Source organism: Schistocerca gregaria, unplaced genomic scaffold, assembly GCF_023897955.1.
Source record: "Schistocerca gregaria isolate iqSchGreg1 unplaced genomic scaffold, iqSchGreg1.2 ptg000355l, whole genome shotgun sequence".
NCBI classification, from domain to species: domain Eukaryota; kingdom Metazoa; phylum Arthropoda; class Insecta; order Orthoptera; family Acrididae; genus Schistocerca; species Schistocerca gregaria.
In genome coordinates this window covers 387,844-410,786 of record NW_026061814.1, presented here as the reverse complement: position 1 = coordinate 410,786, position 22,943 = coordinate 387,844, and the positions used below count along the sequence as shown (strand labels likewise).

Here is a 22,943-nt window from a genome sequence, read left to right as displayed (position 1 = left end):
GAGTGTCAGGCAGGTGAGAACGCTTCCCTCTGTCTTCATTTCTTGCTATCTTGTCACTACCCCTGCCAGCCCTTTTTTCATGCTACCTTTCTCATGTGACAAAGATGCTTCCATACTGATTTTAAACTATCGTAAGATACGATATTAAGGAACTCAGTTTGAAAAGAGTGCGCCAAGGAAGACTTCCAAAGAGTCTCTGGAAATAACAAAACAGTATGAAGTGACAGAAATGTTGTGAAATACGTCAGGGCATATTGTTTTGTAGCAGTGCACAACGGCAAATTTGTAAACAAAAATTTACCTTCCATCGCTACAAGAGATGGATACTTTGTCGAACAAACGAATGACAGGCGGTGCAACGAGCAGCTGTGTTGTGCGTCTGACCCACGTGGCGGCGCGCCGCACTGCGCGTCGCCTTCGAGGTGGAAGGACGTGCTTTGCGTCAAATGTGCCACCGAAAACGGCGATTGCGTGTGTTGGGAGGAGAGGCGAAGCCTTCTTCTGCCGTGCGGCTACTGTATAAGGACGCCAACGGCCATACCATGTTGAATACACCGGTTCTCGTCCGATCACCGAAGTTAAGCAACATCGGGGCCGGTTAGTACTTGGATGGGTGACCGCCTGGGAACACCGGGTGCTGTTGGCTCCCTCTCTTCTTTTAAATTTTATGTCACTACACCTGCCAGCCCTCTTTTCATGAAAAACTCTCAGGTGCGACAAAGATGCTTCCACAAGCATTTTAAACTACTGTATTAAACGTAAGATGCGAAATTACAGTAATGAACTCAGTTTGAACAAGAATGCGCGGAGGAAGAGTGCTAGGATCTCGTTGAAAATAACGAAACACTGCGAATCGACAGATGTGCTCTTGAAACGCGTCAGAGAGTACTGTTTTGTAGGAGCGCTAAATTCCAAAAACTAACTACATTAAAGAAAGACCTGTTCCCGTCCGACCACCGAAGAAAAGCAACAACGTCAGTATTCGGATCGGCGACCGCCTGGGAACTCTGGCTGTCTTCATTTCTTGCTTTCTTGTCACTACTCCTGCCAGCCCTTTTTTCATGCTACCTTTCTCATGTGACAAAGATGCTTCCATACTGATTTTAAACTATCGTAAGATACGATATTAAGGAACTCAGTTTGAAAAGAGTGCGCCAAGTAAGACTTCCAAAGAGTCTCTGGAATAATAAAAACAGTATGAAGTGACAGAAATGTTGTGAAAAACGTCAGGGCATATTGTTTTGTAGCAGTGCACAAGGGCAAATTTGTAAACAAAAATTTACCTTTCGTCGCTACAAGAGATGTATACTTTGCCGAAAAGCCTGTGTCTTGTGTGCATGTTTTCGCACCTTTCCACGGCACAGCGCAGCACAGAGCGGCACTGGTAGCTCCGAACGCCCGCACACGGCGCCTCGGACTCGCCGGTTCGGGCCGCGCCCATCTCGCAGATGCTTCTCGTACTTGTGCTGTCATATGGACCGCGACCCGAGCGGCAGCGAGCGGCAGTCGAGCAAAGTCGGGACAAGTCGGGACGGAAGGGGACAGCCGAGAATGAACCGTGCAAATTACGCAAATATCTGGAAGCGCGACGAGTGTCAGGCAGGTGAGAACGCTTCCCTCTGTCTTCATTTCTTGCTATCTTGTCACTACCCCTGCCAGCCCTTTTTTCATGCTACCTTTCTCATGTGACAAAGATGCTTCCATACTGATTTTAAACTATCGTAAGATACGATATTAAGGAACTCAGTTTGAAAAGAGTGCGCCAAGGAAGACTTCCAAAGAGTCTCTGGAAATAACAAAACAGTATGAAGTGACAGAAATGTTGTGAAATACGTCAGGGCATATTGTTTTGTAGCAGTGCACAACGGCAAATTTGTAAACAAAAATTTACCTTCCATCGCTACAAGAGATGGATACTTTGTCGAACAAACGAATGACAGGCGGTGCAACGAGCAGCTGTGTTGTGCGTCTGACCCACGTGGCGGCGCGCCGCACTGCGCGTCGCCTTCGAGGTGGAAGGACGTGCTTTGCGTCAAATGTGCCACCGAAAACGGCGATTGCGTGTGTTGGGAGGAGAGGCGAAGCCTTCTTCTGCCGTGCGGCTACTGTATAAGGACGCCAACGGCCATACCATGTTGAATACACCGGTTCTCGTCCGATCACCGAAGTTAAGCAACATTGGGCGCGGTTAGTACTTGGATGGGTGACCGCCTGGGAACACCGGGTGCTGTTGGCTCCCTCTCTTCTTTTAAATTTTATGTCACTACACCTGCCAGCCCTCTTTTCATGAAAAACTCTCAGGTGCGACAAAGATGCTTCCACAAGCATTTTAAACTACTGTATTAAACGTAAGATGCGAAATTACAGTAATGAACTCAGTTTGAACAAGAATGCGCGGAGGAAGAGTGCTAGGATCTCGTTGAAAATAACGAAACACTGCGAATCGACAGATGTGCTCTTGAAACGCGTCAGAGAGTACTGTTTTGTAGGAGCGCTAAATTCCAAAAACTAACTACATTAAAGAAAGACCTGTTCCCGTCCGACCACCGAAGAAAAGCAACAACGTCAGTATTCGGATCGGCGACCGCCTGGGAACTCTGGCTGTCTTCATTTCTTGCTTTCTTGTCACTACTCCTGCCAGCCCTTTTTTCATGCTACCTTTCTCATGTGACAAAGATGCTTCCATACTGATTTTAAACTATCGTAAGATACGATATTAAGGAACTCAGTTTGAAAAGAGTGCGCCAAGTAAGACTTCCAAAGAGTCTCTGGAATAATAAAAACAGTATGAAGTGACAGAAATGTTGTGAAAAACGTCAGGGCATATTGTTTTGTAGCAGTGCACAAGGGCAAATTTGTAAACAAAAATTTACCTTTCGTCGCTACAAGAGATGTATACTTTGCCGAAAAGCCTGTGTCTTGTGTGCATGTTTTCGCACCTTTCCACGGCACAGCGCAGCACAGAGCGGCACTGGTAGCTCCGAACGCCCGCACACGGCGCCTCGGACTCGCCGGTTCGGGCCGCGCCCATCTCGCAGATGCTTCTCGTACTTGTGCTGTCATATGGACCGCGACCCGAGCGGCAGCGAGCGGCAGTCGAGCAAAGTCGGGACAAGTCGGGACGGAAGGGGACAGCCGAGAATGAACCGTGCAAATTACGCAAATATCTGGAAGCGCGACGAGTGTCAGGCAGGTGAGAACGCTTCCCTCTGTCTTCATTTCTTGCTATCTTGTCACTACCCCTGCCAGCCCTTTTTTCATGCTACCTTTCTCATGTGACAAAGATGCTTCCATACTGATTTTAAACTATCGTAAGATACGATATTAAGGAACTCAGTTTGAAAAGAGTGCGCCAAGGAAGACTTCCAAAGAGTCTCTGGAAATAACAAAACAGTATGAAGTGACAGAAATGTTGTGAAATACGTCAGGGCATATTGTTTTGTAGCAGTGCACAACGGCAAATTTGTAAACAAAAATTTACCTTCCATCGCTACAAGAGATGGATACTTTGTCGAACACGCGATCTAGTGTCGGTGCAACGAGCAGCTGTGTTGTGCGTCTGACCCACGTGGCGGCGCGCCGCACTGCGCGTCGCCTTCGAGGTGGAAGGACGTGCTTTGCGTCAAATGTGCCACCGAAAACGGCGATTGCGTGTGTTGGGAGGAGAGGCGAAGCCTTCTTCTGCCGTGCGGCTACTGTATAAGGACGCCAACGGCCATACCATGTTGAATACACCGGTTCTCGTCCGATCACCGAAGTTAAGCAACATTGGGCGCGGTTAGTACTTGGATGGGTGACCGCCTGGGAACACCGGGTGCTGTTGGCTCCCTCTCTTCTTTTAAATTTTATGTCACTACACCTGCCAGCCCTCTTTTCATGAAAAACTCTCAGGTGCGACAAAGATGCTTCCACAAGCATTTTAAACTACTGTATTAAACGTAAGATGCGAAATTACAGTAATGAACTCAGTTTGAACAAGAATGCGCGGAGGAAGAGTGCTAGGATCTCGTTGAAAATAACGAAACACTGCGAATCGACAGATGTGCTCTTGAAACGCGTCAGAGAGTACTGTTTTGTAGGAGCGCTAAATTCCAAAAACTAACTACATTAAAGAAAGACCTGTTCCCGTCCGACCACCGAAGAAAAGCAACAACGTCAGTATTCGGATCGGCGACCGCCTGGGAACTCTGGCTGTCTTCATTTCTTGCTTTCTTGTCACTACTCCTGCCAGCCCTTTTTTCATGCTACCTTTCTCATGTGACAAAGATGCTTCCATACTGATTTTAAACTATCGTAAGATACGATATTAAGGAACTCAGTTTGAAAAGAGTGCGCCAAGTAAGACTTCCAAAGAGTCTCTGGAATAATAAAAACAGTATGAAGTGACAGAAATGTTGTGAAAAACGTCAGGGCATATTGTTTTGTAGCAGTGCACAAGGGCAAATTTGTAAACAAAAATTTACCTTTCGTCGCTACAAGAGATGTATACTTTGCCGAAAAGCCTGTGTCTTGTGTGCATGTTTTCGCACCTTTCCACGGCACAGCGCAGCACAGAGCGGCACTGGTAGCTCCGAACGCCCGCACACGGCGCCTCGGACTCGCCGGTTCGGGCCGCGCCCATCTCGCAGATGCTTCTCGTACTTGTGCTGTCATATGGACCGCGACCCGAGCGGCAGCGAGCGGCAGTCGAGCAAAGTCGGGACAAGTCGGGACGGAAGGGGACAGCCGAGAATGAACCGTGCAAATTACGCAAATATCTGGAAGCGCGACGAGTGTCAGGCAGGTGAGAACGCTTCCCTCTGTCTTCATTTCTTGCTATCTTGTCACTACCCCTGCCAGCCCTTTTTTCATGCTACCTTTCTCATGTGACAAAGATGCTTCCATACTGATTTTAAACTATCGTAAGATACGATATTAAGGAACTCAGTTTGAAAAGAGTGCGCCAAGGAAGACTTCCAAAGAGTCTCTGGAAATAACAAAACAGTATGAAGTGACAGAAATGTTGTGAAATACGTCAGGGCATATTGTTTTGTAGCAGTGCACAACGGCAAATTTGTAAACAAAAATTTACCTTCCATCGCTACAAGAGATGGATACTTTGTCGAACAAACGAATGACAGGCGGTGCAACGAGCAGCTGTGTTGTGCGTCTGACCCACGTGGCGGCGCGCCGCACTGCGCGTCGCCTTCGAGGTGGAAGGACGTGCTTTGCGTCAAATGTGCCACCGAAAACGGCGATTGCGTGTGTTGGGAGGAGAGGCGAAGCCTTCTTCTGCCGTGCGGCTACTGTATAAGGACGCCAACGGCCATACCATGTTGAATACACCGGTTCTCGTCCGATCACCGACGTTAAGCAACATCGGGCCCGGTTAGTACTTGGATGGGTGACCGCCTGGGAACACCGGGTGCTGTTGGCTCCCTCTCTTCTTTTAAATTTTATGTCACTACACCTGCCAGCCCTCTTTTCATGAAAAACTCTCAGGTGCGACAAAGATGCTTCCACAAGCATTTTAAACTACTGTATTAAACGTAAGATGCGAAATTACAGTAATGAACTCAGTTTGAACAAGAATGCGCGGAGGAAGAGTGCTAGGATCTCGTTGAAAATAACGAAACACTGCGAATCGACAGATGTGCTCTTGAAACGCGTCAGAGAGTACTGTTTTGTAGGAGCGCTAAATTCCAAAAACTAACTACATTAAAGAAAGACCTGTTCCCGTCCGACCACCGAAGAAAAGCAACAACGTCAGTATTCGGATCGGCGACCGCCTGGGAACTCTGGCTGTCTTCATTTCTTGCTTTCTTGTCACTACTCCTGCCAGCCCTTTTTTCATGCTACCTTTCTCATGTGACAAAGATGCTTCCATACTGATTTTAAACTATCGTAAGATACGATATTAAGGAACTCAGTTTGAAAAGAGTGCGCCAAGTAAGACTTCCAAAGAGTCTCTGGAATAATAAAAACAGTATGAAGTGACAGAAATGTTGTGAAAAACGTCAGGGCATATTGTTTTGTAGCAGTGCACAAGGGCAAATTTGTAAACAAAAATTTACCTTTCGTCGCTACAAGAGATGTATACTTTGCCGAAAAGCCTGTGTCTTGTGTGCATGTTTTCGCACCTTTCCACGGCACAGCGCAGCACAGAGCGGCACTGGTAGCTCCGAACGCCCGCACACGGCGCCTCGGACTCGCCGGTTCGGGCCGCGCCCATCTCGCAGATGCTTCTCGTACTTGTGCTGTCATATGGACCGCGACCCGAGCGGCAGCGAGCGGCAGTCGAGCAAAGTCGGGACAAGTCGGGACGGAAGGGGACAGCCGAGAATGAACCGTGCAAATTACGCAAATATCTGGAAGCGCGACGAGTGTCAGGCAGGTGAGAACGCTTCCCTCTGTCTTCATTTCTTGCTATCTTGTCACTACCCCTGCCAGCCCTTTTTTCATGCTACCTTTCTCATGTGACAAAGATGCTTCCATACTGATTTTAAACTATCGTAAGATACGATATTAAGGAACTCAGTTTGAAAAGAGTGCGCCAAGGAAGACTTCCAAAGAGTCTCTGGAAATAACAAAACAGTATGAAGTGACAGAAATGTTGTGAAATACGTCAGGGCATATTGTTTTGTAGCAGTGCACAACGGCAAATTTGTAAACAAAAATTTACCTTCCATCGCTACAAGAGATGGATACTTTGTCGAACAAACGAATGACAGGCGGTGCAACGAGCAGCTGTGTTGTGCGTCTGACCCACGTGGCGGCGCGCCGCACTGCGCGTCGCCTTCGAGGTGGAAGGACGTGCTTTGCGTCAAATGTGCCACCGAAAACGGCGATTGCGTGTGTTGGGAGGAGAGGCGAAGCCTTCTTCTGCCGTGCGGCTACTGTATAAGGACGCCAACGGCCATACCATGTTGAATACACCGGTTCTCGTCCGATCACCGACGTTAAGCAACATCGGGCCCGGTTAGTACTTGGATGGGTGACCGCCTGGGAACACCGGGTGCTGTTGGCTCCCTCTCTTCTTTTAAATTTTATGTCACTACACCTGCCAGCCCTCTTTTCATGAAAAACTCTCAGGTGCGACAAAGATGCTTCCACAAGCATTTTAAACTACTGTATTAAACGTAAGATGCGAAATTACAGTAATGAACTCAGTTTGAACAAGAATGCGCGGAGGAAGAGTGCTAGGATCTCGTTGAAAATAACGAAACACTGCGAATCGACAGATGTGCTCTTGAAACGCGTCAGAGAGTACTGTTTTGTAGGAGCGCTAAATTCCAAAAACTAACTACATTAAAGAAAGACCTGTTCCCGTCCGACCACCGAAGAAAAGCAACAACGTCAGTATTCGGATCGGCGACCGCCTGGGAACTCTGGCTGTCTTCATTTCTTGCTTTCTTGTCACTACTCCTGCCAGCCCTTTTTTCATGCTACCTTTCTCATGTGACAAAGATGCTTCCATACTGATTTTAAACTATCGTAAGATACGATATTAAGGAACTCAGTTTGAAAAGAGTGCGCCAAGTAAGACTTCCAAAGAGTCTCTGGAATAATAAAAACAGTATGAAGTGACAGAAATGTTGTGAAAAACGTCAGGGCATATTGTTTTGTAGCAGTGCACAAGGGCAAATTTGTAAACAAAAATTTACCTTTCGTCGCTACAAGAGATGTATACTTTGCCGAAAAGCCTGTGTCTTGTGTGCATGTTTTCGCACCTTTCCACGGCACAGCGCAGCACAGAGCGGCACTGGTAGCTCCGAACGCCCGCACACGGCGCCTCGGACTCGCCGGTTCGGGCCGCGCCCATCTCGCAGATGCTTCTCGTACTTGTGCTGTCATATGGACCGCGACCCGAGCGGCAGCGAGCGGCAGTCGAGCAAAGTCGGGACAAGTCGGGACGGAAGGGGACAGCCGAGAATGAACCGTGCAAATTACGCAAATATCTGGAAGCGCGACGAGTGTCAGGCAGGTGAGAACGCTTCCCTCTGTCTTCATTTCTTGCTATCTTGTCACTACCCCTGCCAGCCCTTTTTTCATGCTACCTTTCTCATGTGACAAAGATGCTTCCATACTGATTTTAAACTATCGTAAGATACGATATTAAGGAACTCAGTTTGAAAAGAGTGCGCCAAGGAAGACTTCCAAAGAGTCTCTGGAAATAACAAAACAGTATGAAGTGACAGAAATGTTGTGAAATACGTCAGGGCATATTGTTTTGTAGCAGTGCACAACGGCAAATTTGTAAACAAAAATTTACCTTCCATCGCTACAAGAGATGGATACTTTGTCGAACAAACGAATGACAGGCGGTGCAACGAGCAGCTGTGTTGTGCGTCTGACCCACGTGGCGGCGCGCCGCACTGCGCGTCGCCTTCGAGGTGGAAGGACGTGCTTTGCGTCAAATGTGCCACCGAAAACGGCGATTGCGTGTGTTGGGAGGAGAGGCGAAGCCTTCTTCTGCCGTGCGGCTACTGTATAAGGACGCCAACGGCCATACCATGTTGAATACACCGGTTCTCGTCCGATCACCGACGTTAAGCAACATCGGGCCCGGTTAGTACTTGGATGGGTGACCGCCTGGGAACACCGGGTGCTGTTGGCTCCCTCTCTTCTTTTAAATTTTATGTCACTACACCTGCCAGCCCTCTTTTCATGAAAAACTCTCAGGTGCGACAAAGATGCTTCCACAAGCATTTTAAACTACTGTATTAAACGTAAGATGCGAAATTACAGTAATGAACTCAGTTTGAACAAGAATGCGCGGAGGAAGAGTGCTAGGATCTCGTTGAAAATAACGAAACACTGCGAATCGACAGATGTGCTCTTGAAACGCGTCAGAGAGTACTGTTTTGTAGGAGCGCTAAATTCCAAAAACTAACTACATTAAAGAAAGACCTGTTCCCGTCCGACCACCGAAGAAAAGCAACAACGTCAGTATTCGGATCGGCGACCGCCTGGGAACTCTGGCTGTCTTCATTTCTTGCTTTCTTGTCACTACTCCTGCCAGCCCTTTTTTCATGCTACCTTTCTCATGTGACAAAGATGCTTCCATACTGATTTTAAACTATCGTAAGATACGATATTAAGGAACTCAGTTTGAAAAGAGTGCGCCAAGTAAGACTTCCAAAGAGTCTCTGGAATAATAAAAACAGTATGAAGTGACAGAAATGTTGTGAAAAACGTCAGGGCATATTGTTTTGTAGCAGTGCACAAGGGCAAATTTGTAAACAAAAATTTACCTTTCGTCGCTACAAGAGATGTATACTTTGCCGAAAAGCCTGTGTCTTGTGTGCATGTTTTCGCACCTTTCCACGGCACAGCGCAGCACAGAGCGGCACTGGTAGCTCCGAACGCCCGCACACGGCGCCTCGGACTCGCCGGTTCGGGCCGCGCCCATCTCGCAGATGCTTCTCGTACTTGTGCTGTCATATGGACCGCGACCCGAGCGGCAGCGAGCGGCAGTCGAGCAAAGTCGGGACAAGTCGGGACGGAAGGGGACAGCCGAGAATGAACCGTGCAAATTACGCAAATATCTGGAAGCGCGACGAGTGTCAGGCAGGTGAGAACGCTTCCCTCTGTCTTCATTTCTTGCTATCTTGTCACTACCCCTGCCAGCCCTTTTTTTAACACGCGATCTAGTGTTGACAAAGATGCTTCCATACTGATTTTAAACTATCGTAAGATACGATATTAAGGAACTCAGTTTGAAAAGAGTGCGCCAAGGAAGACTTCCAAAGAGTCTCTGGAAATAACAAAACAGTATGAAGTGACAGAAATGTTGTGAAATACGTCAGGGCATATTGTTTTGTAGCAGTGCACAACGGCAAATTTGTAAACAAAAATTTACCTTCCATCGCTACAAGAGATGGATACTTTGTCGAACAAACGAATGACAGGCGGTGCAACGAGCAGCTGTGTTGTGCGTCTGACCCACGTGGCGGCGCGCCGCACTGCGCGTCGCCTTCGAGGTGGAAGGACGTGCTTTGCGTCAAATGTGCCACCGAAAACGGCGATTGCGTGTGTTGGGAGGAGAGGCGAAGCCTTCTTCTGCCGTGCGGCTACTGTATAAGGACGCCAACGGCCATACCATGTTGAATACACCGGTTCTCGTCCGATCACCGAAGTTAAGCAACATCGGGCCCGGTTAGTACTTGGATGGGTGACCGCCTGGGAACACCGGGTGCTGTTGGCTCCCTCTCTTCTTTTAAATTTTATGTCACTACACCTGCCAGCCCTCTTTTCATGAAAAACTCTCAGGTGCGACAAAGATGCTTCCACAAGCATTTTAAACTACTGTATTAAACGTAAGATGCGAAATTACAGTAATGAACTCAGTTTGAACAAGAATGCGCGGAGGAAGAGTGCTAGGATCTCGTTGAAAATAACGAAACACTGCGAATCGACAGATGTGCTCTTGAAACGCGTCAGAGAGTACTGTTTTGTAGGAGCGCTAAATTCCAAAAACTAACTACATTAAAGAAAGACCTGTTCCCGTCCGACCACCGAAGAAAAGCAACAACGTCAGTATTCGGATCGGCGACCGCCTGGGAACTCTGGCTGTCTTCATTTCTTGCTTTCTTGTCACTACTCCTGCCAGCCCTTTTTTCATGCTACCTTTCTCATGTGACAAAGATGCTTCCATACTGATTTTAAACTATCGTAAGATACGATATTAAGGAACTCAGTTTGAAAAGAGTGCGCCAAGTAAGACTTCCAAAGAGTCTCTGGAATAATAAAAACAGTATGAAGTGACAGAAATGTTGTGAAAAACGTCAGGGCATATTGTTTTGTAGCAGTGCACAAGGGCAAATTTGTAAACAAAAATTTACCTTTCGTCGCTACAAGAGATGTATACTTTGCCGAAAAGCCTGTGTCTTGTGTGCATGTTTTCGCACCTTTCCACGGCACAGCGCAGCACAGAGCGGCACTGGTAGCTCCGAACGCCCGCACACGGCGCCTCGGACTCGCCGGTTCGGGCCGCGCCCATCTCGCAGATGCTTCTCGTACTTGTGCTGTCATATGGACCGCGACCCGAGCGGCAGCGAGCGGCAGTCGAGCAAAGTCGGGACAAGTCGGGACGGAAGGGGACAGCCGAGAATGAACCGTGCAAATTACGCAAATATCTGGAAGCGCGACGAGTGTCAGGCAGGTGAGAACGCTTCCCTCTGTCTTCATTTCTTGCTATCTTGTCACTACCCCTGCCAGCCCTTTTTTCATGCTACCTTTCTCATGTGACAAAGATGCTTCCATACTGATTTTAAACTATCGTAAGATACGATATTAAGGAACTCAGTTTGAAAAGAGTGCGCCAAGGAAGACTTCCAAAGAGTCTCTGGAAACAACAAAACAGTATGAAGTGACAGAAATGTTGTGAAATACGTCAGGGCATATTGTTTTGTAGCAGTGCACAACGGCAAATTTGTAAACAAAAATTTACCTTCCATCGCTACAAGAGATGGATACTTTGTCGAACAAACGAATGACAGGCGGTGCAACGAGCAGCTGTGTTGTGCGTCTGACCCACGTGGCGGCGCGCCGCACTGCGCGTCGCCTTCGAGGTGGAAGGACGTGCTTTGCGTCAAATGTGCCACCGAAAACGGCGATTGCGTGTGTTGGGAGGAGAGGCGAAGCCTTCTTCTGCCGTGCGGCTACTGTATAAGGACGCCAACGGCCATACCATGTTGAATACACCGGTTCTCGTCCGATCACCGAAGTTAAGCAACATCGGGCCCGGTTAGTACTTGGATGGGTGACCGCCTGGGAACACCGGGTGCTGTTGGCTCCCTCTCTTCTTTTAAATTTTATGTCACTACACCTGCCAGCCCTCTTTTCATGAAAAACTCTCAGGTGCGACAAAGATGCTTCCACAAGCATTTTAAACTACTGTATTAAACGTAAGATGCGAAATTACAGTAATGAACTCAGTTTGAACAAGAATGCGCGGAGGAAGAGTGCTAGGATCTCGTTGAAAATAACGAAACACTGCGAATCGACAGATGTGCTCTTGAAACGCGTCAGAGAGTACTGTTTTGTAGGAGCGCTAAATTCCAAAAACTAACTACATTAAAGAAAGACCTGTTCCCGTCCGACCACCGAAGAAAAGCAACAACGTCAGTATTCGGATCGGCGACCGCCTGGGAACTCTGGCTGTCTTCATTTCTTGCTTTCTTGTCACTACTCCTGCCAGCCCTTTTTTCATGCTACCTTTCTCATGTGACAAAGATGCTTCCATACTGATTTTAAACTATCGTAAGATACGATATTAAGGAACTCAGTTTGAAAAGAGTGCGCCAAGTAAGACTTCCAAAGAGTCTCTGGAATAATAAAAACAGTATGAAGTGACAGAAATGTTGTGAAAAACGTCAGGGCATATTGTTTTGTAGCAGTGCACAAGGGCAAATTTGTAAACAAAAATTTACCTTTCGTCGCTACAAGAGATGTATACTTTGCCGAAAAGCCTGTGTCTTGTGTGCATGTTTTCGCACCTTTCCACGGCACAGCGCAGCACAGAGCGGCACTGGTAGCTCCGAACGCCCGCACACGGCGCCTCGGACTCGCCGGTTCGGGCCGCGCCCATCTCGCAGATGCTTCTCGTACTTGTGCTGTCATATGGACCGCGACCCGAGCGGCAGCGAGCGGCAGTCGAGCAAAGTCGGGACAAGTCGGGACGGAAGGGGACAGCCGAGAATGAACCGTGCAAATTACGCAAATATCTGGAAGCGCGTCGAGTGTCAGGCAGGTGAGAACGCTTCCCTCTGTCTTCATTTCTTGCTATCTTGTCACTACCCCTGCCAGCCCTTTTTTCATGCTACCTTTCTCATGTGACAAAGATGCTTCCATACTGATTTTAAACTATCGTAAGATACGATATTAAGGAACTCAGTTTGAAAAGAGTGCGCCAAGGAAGACTTCCAAAGAGTCTCTGGAAATAACAAAACAGTATGAAGTGACAGAAATGTTGTGAAATACGTCAGGGCATATTGTTTTGTAGCAGTGCACAACGGCAAATTTGTAAACAAAAATTTACCTTCCATCGCTACAAGAGATGGATACTTTGTCGAACAAACGAATGACAGGCGGTGCAACGAGCAGCTGTGTTGTGCGTCTGACCCACGTGGCGGCGCGCCGCACTGCGCGTCGCCTTCGAGGTGGAAGGACGTGCTTTGCGTCAAATGTGCCACCGAAAACGGCGATTGCGTGTGTTGGGAGGAGAGGCGAAGCCTTCTTCTGCCGTGCGGCTACTGTATAAGGACGCCAACGGCCATACCATGTTGAATACACCGGTTCTCGTCCGATCACCGAAGTTAAGCAACATCGGGCCCGGTTAGTACTTGGATGGGTGACCGCCTGGGAACACCGGGTGCTGTTGGCTCCCTCTCTTCTTTTAAATTTTATGTCACTACACCTGCCAGCCCTCTTTTCATGAAAAACTCTCAGGTGCGACAAAGATGCTTCCACAAGCATTTTAAACTACTGTATTAAACGTAAGATGCGAAATTACAGTAATGAACTCAGTTTGAACAAGAATGCGCGGAGGAAGAGTGCTAGGATCTCGTTGAAAATAACGAAACACTGCGAATCGACAGATGTGCTCTTGAAACGCGTCAGAGAGTACTGTTTTGTAGGAGCGCTAAATTCCAAAAACTAACTACATTAAAGAAAGACCTGTTCCCGTCCGACCACCGAAGAAAAGCAACAACGTCAGTATTCGGATCGGCGACCGCCTGGGAACTCTGGCTGTCTTCATTTCTTGCTTTCTTGTCACTACTCCTGCCAGCCCTTTTTTCATGCTACCTTTCTCATGTGACAAAGATGCTTCCATACTGATTTTAAACTATCGTAAGATACGATATTAAGGAACTCAGTTTGAAAAGAGTGCGCCAAGTAAGACTTCCAAAGAGTCTCTGGAATAATAAAAACAGTATGAAGTGACAGAAATGTTGTGAAAAACGTCAGGGCATATTGTTTTGTAGCAGTGCACAAGGGCAAATTTGTAAACAAAAATTTACCTTTCGTCGCTACAAGAGATGTATACTTTGCCGAAAAGCCTGTGTCTTGTGTGCATGTTTTCGCACCTTTCCACGGCACAGCGCAGCACAGAGCGGCACTGGTAGCTCCGAACGCCCGCACACGGCGCCTCGGACTCGCCGGTTCGGGCCGCGCCCATCTCGCAGATGCTTCTCGTACTTGTGCTGTCATATGGACCGCGACCCGAGCGGCAGCGAGCAAAGTCGGGACAAGTCGGGACGGAAGGGGACAGCCGAGAATGAACCGTGCAAATTACGCAAATATCTGGAAGCGCGACGAGTGTCAGGCAGGTGAGAACGCTTCCCTCTGTCTTCATTTCTTGCTATCTTGTCACTACCCCTGCCAGCCCTTTTTTCATGCTACCTTTCTCATGTGACAAAGATGCTTCCATACTGATTTTAAACTATCGTAAGATACGATATTAAGGAACTCAGTTTGAAAAGAGTGCGCCAAGGAAGACTTCCAAAGAGTCTCTGGAAATAACAAAACAGTATGAAGTGACAGAAATGTTGTGAAATACGTCAGGGCATATTGTTTTGTAGCAGTGCACAACGGCAAATTTGTAAACAAAAATTTACCTTCCATCGCTACAAGAGATGGATACTTTGTCGAACAAACGAATGACAGGCGGTGCAACGAGCAGCTGTGTTGTGCGTCTGACCCACGTGGCGGCGCGCCGCACTGCGCGTCGCCTTCGAGGTGGAAGGACGTGCTTTGCGTCAAATGTGCCACCGAAAACGGCGATTGCGTGTGTTGGGAGGAGAGGCGAAGCCTTCTTCTGCCGTGCGGCTACTGTATAAGGACGCCAACGGCCATACCATGTTGAATACACCGGTTCTCGTCCGATCACCGAAGTTAAGCAACATCGGGCCCGGTTAGTACTTGGATGGGTGACCGCCTGGGAACACCGGGTGCTGTTGGCTCCCTCTCTTCTTTTAAATTTTATGTCACTACACCTGCCAGCCCTCTTTTCATGAAAAACTCTCAGGTGCGACAAAGATGCTTCCACAAGCATTTTAAACTACTGTATTAAACGTAAGATGCGAAATTACAGTAATGAACTCAGTTTGAACAAGAATGCGCGGAGGAAGAGTGCTAGGATCTCGTTGAAAATAACGAAACACTGCGAATCGACAGATGTGCTCTTGAAACGCGTCAGAGAGTACTGTTTTGTAGGAGCGCTAAATTCCAAAAACTAACTACATTAAAGAAAGACCTGTTCCCGTCCGACCACCGAAGAAAAGCAACAACGTCAGTATTCGGATCGGCGACCGCCTGGGAACTCTGGCTGTCTTCATTTCTTGCTTTCTTGTCACTACTCCTGCCAGCCCTTTTTTCATGCTACCTTTCTCATGTGACAAAGATGCTTCCATACTGATTTTAAACTATCGTAAGATACGATATTAAGGAACTCAGTTTGAAAAGAGTGCGCCAAGTAAGACTTCCAAAGAGTCTCTGGAATAATAAAAACAGTATGAAGTGACAGAAATGTTGTGAAAAACGTCAGGGCATATTGTTTTGTAGCAGTGCACAAGGGCAAATTTGTAAACAAAAATTTACCTTTCGTCGCTACAAGAGATGTATACTTTGCCGAAAAGCCTGTGTCTTGTGTGCATGTTTTCGCACCTTTCCACGGCACAGCGCAGCACAGAGCGGCACTGGTAGCTCCGAACGCCCGCACACGGCGCCTCGGACTCGCCGGTTCGGGCCGCGCCCATCTCGCAGATGCTTCTCGTACTTGTGCTGTCATATGGACCGCGACCCGAGCGGCAGCGAGCAAAGTCGGGACAAGTCGGGACGGAAGGGGACAGCCGAGAATGAACCGTGCAAATTACGCAAATATCTGGAAGCGCGACGAGTGTCAGGCAGGTGAGAACGCTTCCCTCTGTCTTCATTTCTTGCTATCTTGTCACTACCCCTGCCAGCCCTTTTTTCATGCTACCTTTCTCATGTGACAAAGATGCTTCCATACTGATTTTAAACTATCGTAAGATACGATATTAAGGAACTCAGTTTGAAAAGAGTGCGCCAAGGAAGACTTCCAAAGAGTCTCTGGAAATAACAAAACAGTATGAAGTGACAGAAATGTTGTGAAATACGTCAGGGCATATTGTTTTGTAGCAGTGCACAACGGCAAATTTGTAAACAAAAATTTACCTTCCATCGCTACAAGAGATGGATACTTTGTCGAACAAACGAATGACAGGCGGTGCAACGAGCAGCTGTGTTGTGCGTCTGACCCACGTGGCGGCGCGCCGCACTGCGCGTCGCCTTCGAGGTGGAAGGACGTGCTTTGCGTCAAATGTGCCACCGAAAACGGCGATTGCGTGTGTTGGGAGGAGAGGCGAAGCCTTCTTCTGCCGTGCGGCTACTGTATAAGGACGCCAACGGCCATACCGTGTTGAATACACCGGTTCTCGTCCGATCACCGAAGTTAAGCAACATCGGGGCCGGTTAGTACTTGGATGGGTGACCGCCTGGGAACACCGGGTGCTGTTGGCTCCCTCTCTTCTTTTAAATTTTATGTCACTACACCTGCCAGCCCTCTTTTCATGAAAAACTCTCAGGTGCGACAAAGATGCTTCCACAAGCATTTTAAACTACTGTATTAAACGTAAGATGCGAAATTACAGTAATGAACTCAGTTTGAACAAGAATGCGCGGAGGAAGAGTGCTAGGATCTCGTTGAAAATAACGAAACACTGCGAATCGACAGATGTGCTCTTGAAACGCGTCAGAGAGTACTGTTTTGTAGGAGCGCTAAATTCCAAAAACTAACTACATTAAAGAAAGACCTGTTCCCGTCCGACCACCGAAGAAAAGCAACAACGTCAGTATTCGGATCGGCGACCGCCTGGGAACTCTGGCTGTCTTCATTTCTTGCTTTCTTGTCACTACTCCTGCCAGCCCTTTTTTCATGCTACCTTTCTCATGTGACAAAGATGCTTCCATACTGATTTTAAACTATCGTAAGATACGATATTAAGGAACTCAGTTTGAAAAGAGTGCGCCAAGTAAGACTTCCAAAGAGTCTCTGGAATAATAAAAACAGTATGAAGTGACAGAAATGTTGTGAAAAACGTCAGGGCATATTGTTTTGTAGCAGTGCACAAGGGCAAATTTGTAAACAAAAATTTACCTTTCGTCGCTACAAGAGATGTATACTTTGCCGAAAAGCCTGTGTCTTGTGTGCATGTTTTCGCACCTTTCCACGGCACAGCGCAGCACAGAGCGGCACTGGTAGCTCCGAACGCCCGCACACGGCGCCTCGGACTCGCCGGTTCGGGCCGCGCCCATCTCGCAGATGCTTCTCGTACTTGTGCTGTCATATGGACCGCGACCCGAGCGGCAGCGAGCGGCAGTCGAGCAAAGTCGGGACAAGTCGGGACGGAAGGGGACAGCCGAGAATGAACCGTGCAAATTACGCAAATATCTGGAAGCGCGACGAGTGTCAGGCAGGTGAGAACGCTTCCCTCTGTCTTCATTTCTTGCTATCTTGTCACTACCCCTGCCAGCCCTTTTTTCATGCTACCTTTCTCATGTGACAAAGATGCTTCCATACTGATTTTAAACTATCGTAAGATACGATATTAAGGAACTCAGTTTGAAAAGAGTGCGCCAAGGAAGACTTCCAAAGAGTCTCTGGAAACAACAAAACAGTATGAAGTGACAGAAATGTTGTGAAATACGTCAGGGCATATTGTTTTGTAGCAGTGCACAACGGCAAATTTGTAAACAAAAATTTACCTTCCATCGCTACAAGAGATGGATACTTTGTCGAACAAACGAATGACAGGCGGTGCAACGAGCAGCTGTGTTGTGCGTCTGACCCACGTGGCGGCGCGCCGCACTGCGCGTCGCCTTCGAGGTGGAAGGACGTGCTTTGCGTCAAATGTGCCACCGAAAACGGCGATTGCGTGTGTTGGGAGGAGAGGCGAAGCCTTCTTCTGCCGTGCGGCTACTGTATAAGGACGCCAACGGCCATACCATGTTGAATACACCGGTTCTCGTCCGATCACCGAAGTTAAGCAACATCGGGGCCGGTTAGTACTTGGATGGGTGACCGCCTGGGAACACCGGGTGCTGTTGGCTCCCTCTCTTCTTTTAAATTTTATGTCACTACACCTGCCAGCCCTCTTTTCATGAAAAACTCTCAGGTGCGACAAAGATGCTTCCACAAGCATTTTAAACTACTGTATTAAACGTAAGATGCGAAATTACAGTAATGAACTCAGTTTGAACAAGAATGCGCGGAGGAAGAGTGCTAGGATCTCGTTGAAAATAACGAAACACTGCGAATCGACAGATGTGCTCTTGAAACGCGTCAGAGAGTACTGTTTTGTAGGAGCGCTAAATTCCAAAAACTAACTACATTAAAGAAAGACCTGTTCCCGTCCGACCACCGAAGAAAAGCAACAACGTCAGTATTCGGATCGGCGACCGCCTGGGAACTCTGGCTGTCTTCATTTCTTGCTTTCTTGTCACTACTCCTGCCAGCCCTTTTTTCATGCTACCTTTCTCATGTGACAAAGATGCTTCCATACTGATTTTAAACTATCGTAAGATACGATATTAAGGAACTCAGTTTGAAAAGAGTGCGCCAAGTAAGACTTCCAAAGAGTCTCTGGAATAATAAAAACAGTATGAAGTGACAGAAATGTTGTGAAAAACGTCAGGGCATATTGTTTTGTAGCAGTGCACAAGGGCAAATTTGTAAACAAAAATTTACCTTTCGTCGCTACAAGAGATGTATACTTTGCCGAAAAGCCTGTGTCTTGTGTGCATGTTTTCGCACCTTTCCACGGCACAGCGCAGCACAGAGCGGCACTGGTAGCTCCGAACGCCCGCACACGGCGCCTCGGACTCGCCGGTTCGGGCCGCGCCCATCTCGCAGATGCTTCTCGTACTTGTGCTGTCATATGGACCGCGACCCGAGCGGCAGCGAGCGGCAGTCGAGCAAAGTCGGGACAAGTCGGGACGGAAGGGGACAGCCGAGAATGAACCGTGCAAATTACGCAAATATCTGGAAGCGCGACGAGTGTCAGGCAGGTGAGAACGCTTCCCTCTGTCTTCATTTCTTGCTATCTTGTCACTACCCCTGCCAGCCCTTTTTTCATGCTACCTTTCTCATGTGACAAAGATGCTTCCATACTGATTTTAAACTATCGTAAGATACGATATTAAGGAACTCAGTTTGAAAAGAGTGCGCCAAGGAAGACTTCCAAAGAGTCTCTGGAAATAACAAAACAGTATGAAGTGACAGAAATGTTGTGAAATACGTCAGGGCATATTGTTTTGTAGCAGTGCACAACGGCAAATTTGTAAACAAAAATTTACCTTCCATCGCTACAAGAGATGGATACTTTGTCGAACAAACGAATGACAGGCGGTGCAACGAGCAGCTGTGTTGTGCGTCTGACCCACGTGGCGGCGCGCCGCACTGCGCGTCGCCTTCGAGGTGGAAGGACGTGCTTTGCGTCAAATGTGCCACCGAAAACGGCGATTGCGTGTGTTGGGAGGAGAGGCGAAGCCTTCTTCTGCCGTGCGGCTACTGTATAAGGACGCCAACGGCCATACCGTGTTGAATACACCGGTTCTCGTCCGATCACCGAAGTTAAGCAACATCGGGGCCGGTTAGTACTTGGATGGGTGACCGCCTGGGAACACCGGGTGCTGTTGGCTCCCTCTCTTCTTTTAAATTTTATGTCACTACACCTGCCAGCCCTCTTTTCATGAAAAACTCTCAGGTGCGACAAAGATGCTTCCACAAGCATTTTAAACTACTGTATTAAACGTAAGATGCGAAATTACAGTAATGAACTCAGTTTGAACAAGAATGCGCGGAGGAAGAGTGCTAGGATCTCGTTGAAAATAACGAAACACTGCGAATCGACAGATGTGCTCTTGAAACGCGTCAGAGAGTACTGTTTTGTAGGAGCGCTAAATTCCAAAAACTAACTACATTAAAGAAAGACCTGTTCCCGTCCGACCACCGAAGAAAAGCAACAACGTCAGTATTCGGATCGGCGACCGCCTGGGAACTCTGGCTGTCTTCATTTCTTGCTTTCTTGTCACTACTCCTGCCAGCCCTTTTTTCATGCTACCTTTCTCATGTGACAAAGATGCTTCCATACTGATTTTAAACTATCGTAAGATACGATATTAAGGAACTCAGTTTGAAAAGAGTGCGCCAAGTAAGACTTCCAAAGAGTCTCTGGAATAATAAAAACAGTATGAAGTGACAGAAATGTTGTGAAAAACGTCAGGGCATATTGTTTTGTAGCAGTGCACAAGGGCAAATTTGTAAACAAAAATTTACCTTTCGTCGCTACAAGAGATGTATACTTTGCCGAAAAGCCTGTGTCTTGTGTGCATGTTTTCGCACCTTTCCACGGCACAGCGCAGCACAGAGCGGCACTGGTAGCTCCGAACGCCCGCACACGGCGCCTCGGACTCGCCGGTTCGGGCCGCGCCCATCTCGCAGATGCTTCTCGTACTTGTGCTGTCATATGGACCGCGACCCGAGCGGCAGCGAGCGGCAGTCGAGCAAAGTCGGGACAAGTCGGGACGGAAGGGGACAGCCGAGAATGAACCGTGCAAATTACGCAAATATCTGGAAGCGCGACGAGTGTCAGGCAGGTGAGAACGCTTCCCTCTGTCTTCATTTCTTGCTATCTTGTCACTACCCCTGCCAGCCCTTTTTTCATGCTACCTTTCTCATGTGACAAAGATGCTTCCATACTGATTTTAAACTATCGTAAGATACGATATTAAGGAACTCAGTTTGAAAAGAGTGCGCCAAGGAAGACTTCCAAAGAGTCTCTGGAAACAACAAAACAGTATGAAGTGACAGAAATGTTGTGAAATACGTCAGGGCATATTGTTTTGTAGCAGTGCACAACGGCAAATTTGTAAACAAAAATTTACCTTCCATCGCTACAAGAGATGGATACTTTGTCGAACAAACGAATGACAGGCGGTGCAACGAGCAGCTGTGTTGTGCGTCTGACCCACGTGGCGGCGCGCCGCACTGCGCGTCGCCTTCGAGGTGGAAGGACGTGCTTTGCGTCAAATGTGCCACCGAAAACGGCGATTGCGTGTGTTGGGAGGAGAGGCGAAGCCTTCTTCTGCCGTGCGGCTACTGTATAAGGACGCCAACGGCCATACCATGTTGAATACACCGGTTCTCGTCCGATCACCGAAGTTAAGCAACATCGGGCCCGGTTAGTACTTGGATGGGTGACCGCCTGGGAACACCGGGTGCTGTTGGCTCCCTCTCTTCTTTTAAATTTTATGTCACTACACCTGCCAGCCCTCTTTTCATGAAAAACTCTCAGGTGCGACAAAGATGCTTCCACAAGCATTTTAAACTACTGTATTAAACGTAAGATGCGAAATTACAGTAATGAACTCAGTTTGAACAAGAATGCGCGGAGGAAGAGTGCTAGGATCTCGTTGAAAATAACGAAACACTGCGAATCGACAGATGTGCTCTTGAAACGCGTCAGAGAGTACTGTTTTGTAGGAGCGCTAAATTCCAAAAACTAACTACATTAAAGAAAGACCTGTTCCCGTCCGACCACCGAAGAAAAGCAACAACGTCAGTATTCGGATCGGCGACCGCCTGGGAACTCTGGCTGTCTTCATTTCTTGCTTTCTTGTCACTACTCCTGCCAGCCCTTTTTTCATGCTACCTTTCTCATGTGACAAAGATGCTTCCATACTGATTTTAAACTATCGTAAGATACGATATTAAGGAACTCAGTTTGAAAAGAGTGCGCCAAGTAAGACTTCCAAAGAGTCTCTGGAATAATAAAAACAGTATGAAGTGACAGAAATGTTGTGAAAAACGTCAGGGCATATTGTTTTGTAGCAGTGCACAAGGGCAAATTTGTAAACAAAAATTTACCTTTCGTCGCTACAAGAGATGTATACTTTGCCGAAAAGCCTGTGTCTTGTGTGCATGTTTTCGCACCTTTCCACGGCACAGCGCAGCACAGAGCGGCACTGGTAGCTCCGAACGCCCGCACACGGCGCCTCGGACTCGCCGGTTCGGGCCGCGCCCATCTCGCAGATGCTTCTCGTACTTGTGCTGTCATATGGACCGCGACCCGAGCGGCAGCGAGCAAAGTCGGGACAAGTCGGGACGGAAGGGGACAGCCGAGAATGAACCGTGCAAATTACGCAAATATCTGGAAGCGCGACGAGTGTCAGGCAGGTGAGAACGCTTCCCTCTGTCTTCATTTCTTGCTATCTTGTCACTACCCCTGCCAGCCCTTTTTTCATGCTACCTTTCTCATGTGACAAAGATGCTTCCATACTGATTTTAAACTATCGTAAGATACGATATTAAGGAACTCAGTTTGAAAAGAGTGCGCCAAGGAAGACTTCCAAAGAGTCTCTGGAAATAACAAAACAGTATGAAGTGACAGAAATGTTGTGAAATACGTCAGGGCATATTGTTTTGTAGCAGTGCACAACGGCAAATTTGTAAACAAAAATTTACCTTCCATCGCTACAAGAGATGGATACTTTGTCGAACAAACGAATGACAGGCGGTGCAACGAGCAGCTGTGTTGTGCGTCTGACCCACGTGGCGGCGCGCCGCACTGCGCGTCGCCTTCGAGGTGGAAGGACGTGCTTTGCGTCAAATGTGCCACCGAAAACGGCGATTGCGTGTGTTGGGAGGAGAGGCGAAGCCTTCTTCTGCCGTGCGGCTACTGTATAAGGACGCCAACGGCCATACCGTGTTGAATACACCGGTTCTCGTCCGATCACCGAAGTTAAGCAACATCGGGGCCGGTTAGTACTTGGATGGGTGACCGCCTGGGAACACCGGGTGCTGTTGGCTCCCTCTCTTCTTTTAAATTTTATGTCACTACACCTGCCAGCCCTCTTTTCATGAAAAACTCTCAGGTGCG

The 22,943-nt window shown here is 47.8% G+C and overlaps 15 non-coding genes across 15 annotated transcripts; all 15 read left to right on the top strand.

Moving 5' to 3' along the window:
* The first annotated feature begins 527 nt into the window (after nucleotides 1-527).
* Nucleotides 528-646, top strand: LOC126307864 (5S ribosomal RNA). The gene has a single exon (XR_007553833.1). It is a non-coding gene; the product is annotated as a 5S ribosomal RNA (ribosomal RNA).
* Nucleotides 647-2,117: 1,471 nt separating this feature from the next.
* Nucleotides 2,118-2,236, top strand: LOC126307805 (5S ribosomal RNA). Its single transcript, XR_007553781.1, has one exon. It is a non-coding gene; the product is annotated as a 5S ribosomal RNA (ribosomal RNA).
* Nucleotides 2,237-3,707: 1,471 nt separating this feature from the next.
* Nucleotides 3,708-3,826, top strand: LOC126307804 (5S ribosomal RNA). The gene has a single exon (XR_007553780.1). It is a non-coding gene; the product is annotated as a 5S ribosomal RNA (ribosomal RNA).
* Nucleotides 3,827-5,297: 1,471 nt separating this feature from the next.
* LOC126307733 (5S ribosomal RNA) lies at nucleotides 5,298-5,416 on the top strand. The gene has a single exon (XR_007553716.1). It is a non-coding gene; the product is annotated as a 5S ribosomal RNA (ribosomal RNA).
* A 1,471-nt stretch (nucleotides 5,417-6,887) lies between these two features.
* LOC126307732 (5S ribosomal RNA) lies at nucleotides 6,888-7,006 on the top strand. The gene has a single exon (XR_007553715.1). It is a non-coding gene; the product is annotated as a 5S ribosomal RNA (ribosomal RNA).
* A 1,471-nt stretch (nucleotides 7,007-8,477) lies between these two features.
* On the top strand, nucleotides 8,478-8,596 carry LOC126307731 (5S ribosomal RNA). The gene has a single exon (XR_007553714.1). It is a non-coding gene; the product is annotated as a 5S ribosomal RNA (ribosomal RNA).
* Nucleotides 8,597-10,067: 1,471 nt separating this feature from the next.
* On the top strand, nucleotides 10,068-10,186 carry LOC126307798 (5S ribosomal RNA). The gene has a single exon (XR_007553774.1). It is a non-coding gene; the product is annotated as a 5S ribosomal RNA (ribosomal RNA).
* A 1,471-nt stretch (nucleotides 10,187-11,657) lies between these two features.
* On the top strand, nucleotides 11,658-11,776 carry LOC126307786 (5S ribosomal RNA). Its single transcript, XR_007553763.1, has one exon. It is a non-coding gene; the product is annotated as a 5S ribosomal RNA (ribosomal RNA).
* Nucleotides 11,777-13,247: 1,471 nt separating this feature from the next.
* Nucleotides 13,248-13,366, top strand: LOC126307774 (5S ribosomal RNA). The gene has a single exon (XR_007553752.1). It is a non-coding gene; the product is annotated as a 5S ribosomal RNA (ribosomal RNA).
* A 1,460-nt stretch (nucleotides 13,367-14,826) lies between these two features.
* On the top strand, nucleotides 14,827-14,945 carry LOC126307761 (5S ribosomal RNA). Its single transcript, XR_007553741.1, has one exon. It is a non-coding gene; the product is annotated as a 5S ribosomal RNA (ribosomal RNA).
* Nucleotides 14,946-16,405: 1,460 nt separating this feature from the next.
* LOC126307874 (5S ribosomal RNA) lies at nucleotides 16,406-16,524 on the top strand. The gene has a single exon (XR_007553842.1). It is a non-coding gene; the product is annotated as a 5S ribosomal RNA (ribosomal RNA).
* A 1,471-nt stretch (nucleotides 16,525-17,995) lies between these two features.
* On the top strand, nucleotides 17,996-18,114 carry LOC126307863 (5S ribosomal RNA). The gene has a single exon (XR_007553832.1). It is a non-coding gene; the product is annotated as a 5S ribosomal RNA (ribosomal RNA).
* Nucleotides 18,115-19,585: 1,471 nt separating this feature from the next.
* Nucleotides 19,586-19,704, top strand: LOC126307871 (5S ribosomal RNA). Its single transcript, XR_007553840.1, has one exon. It is a non-coding gene; the product is annotated as a 5S ribosomal RNA (ribosomal RNA).
* A 1,471-nt stretch (nucleotides 19,705-21,175) lies between these two features.
* On the top strand, nucleotides 21,176-21,294 carry LOC126307749 (5S ribosomal RNA). The gene has a single exon (XR_007553730.1). It is a non-coding gene; the product is annotated as a 5S ribosomal RNA (ribosomal RNA).
* A 1,460-nt stretch (nucleotides 21,295-22,754) lies between these two features.
* LOC126307870 (5S ribosomal RNA) lies at nucleotides 22,755-22,873 on the top strand. Its single transcript, XR_007553839.1, has one exon. It is a non-coding gene; the product is annotated as a 5S ribosomal RNA (ribosomal RNA).
* Nucleotides 22,874-22,943: the final 70 nt, after the last annotated feature.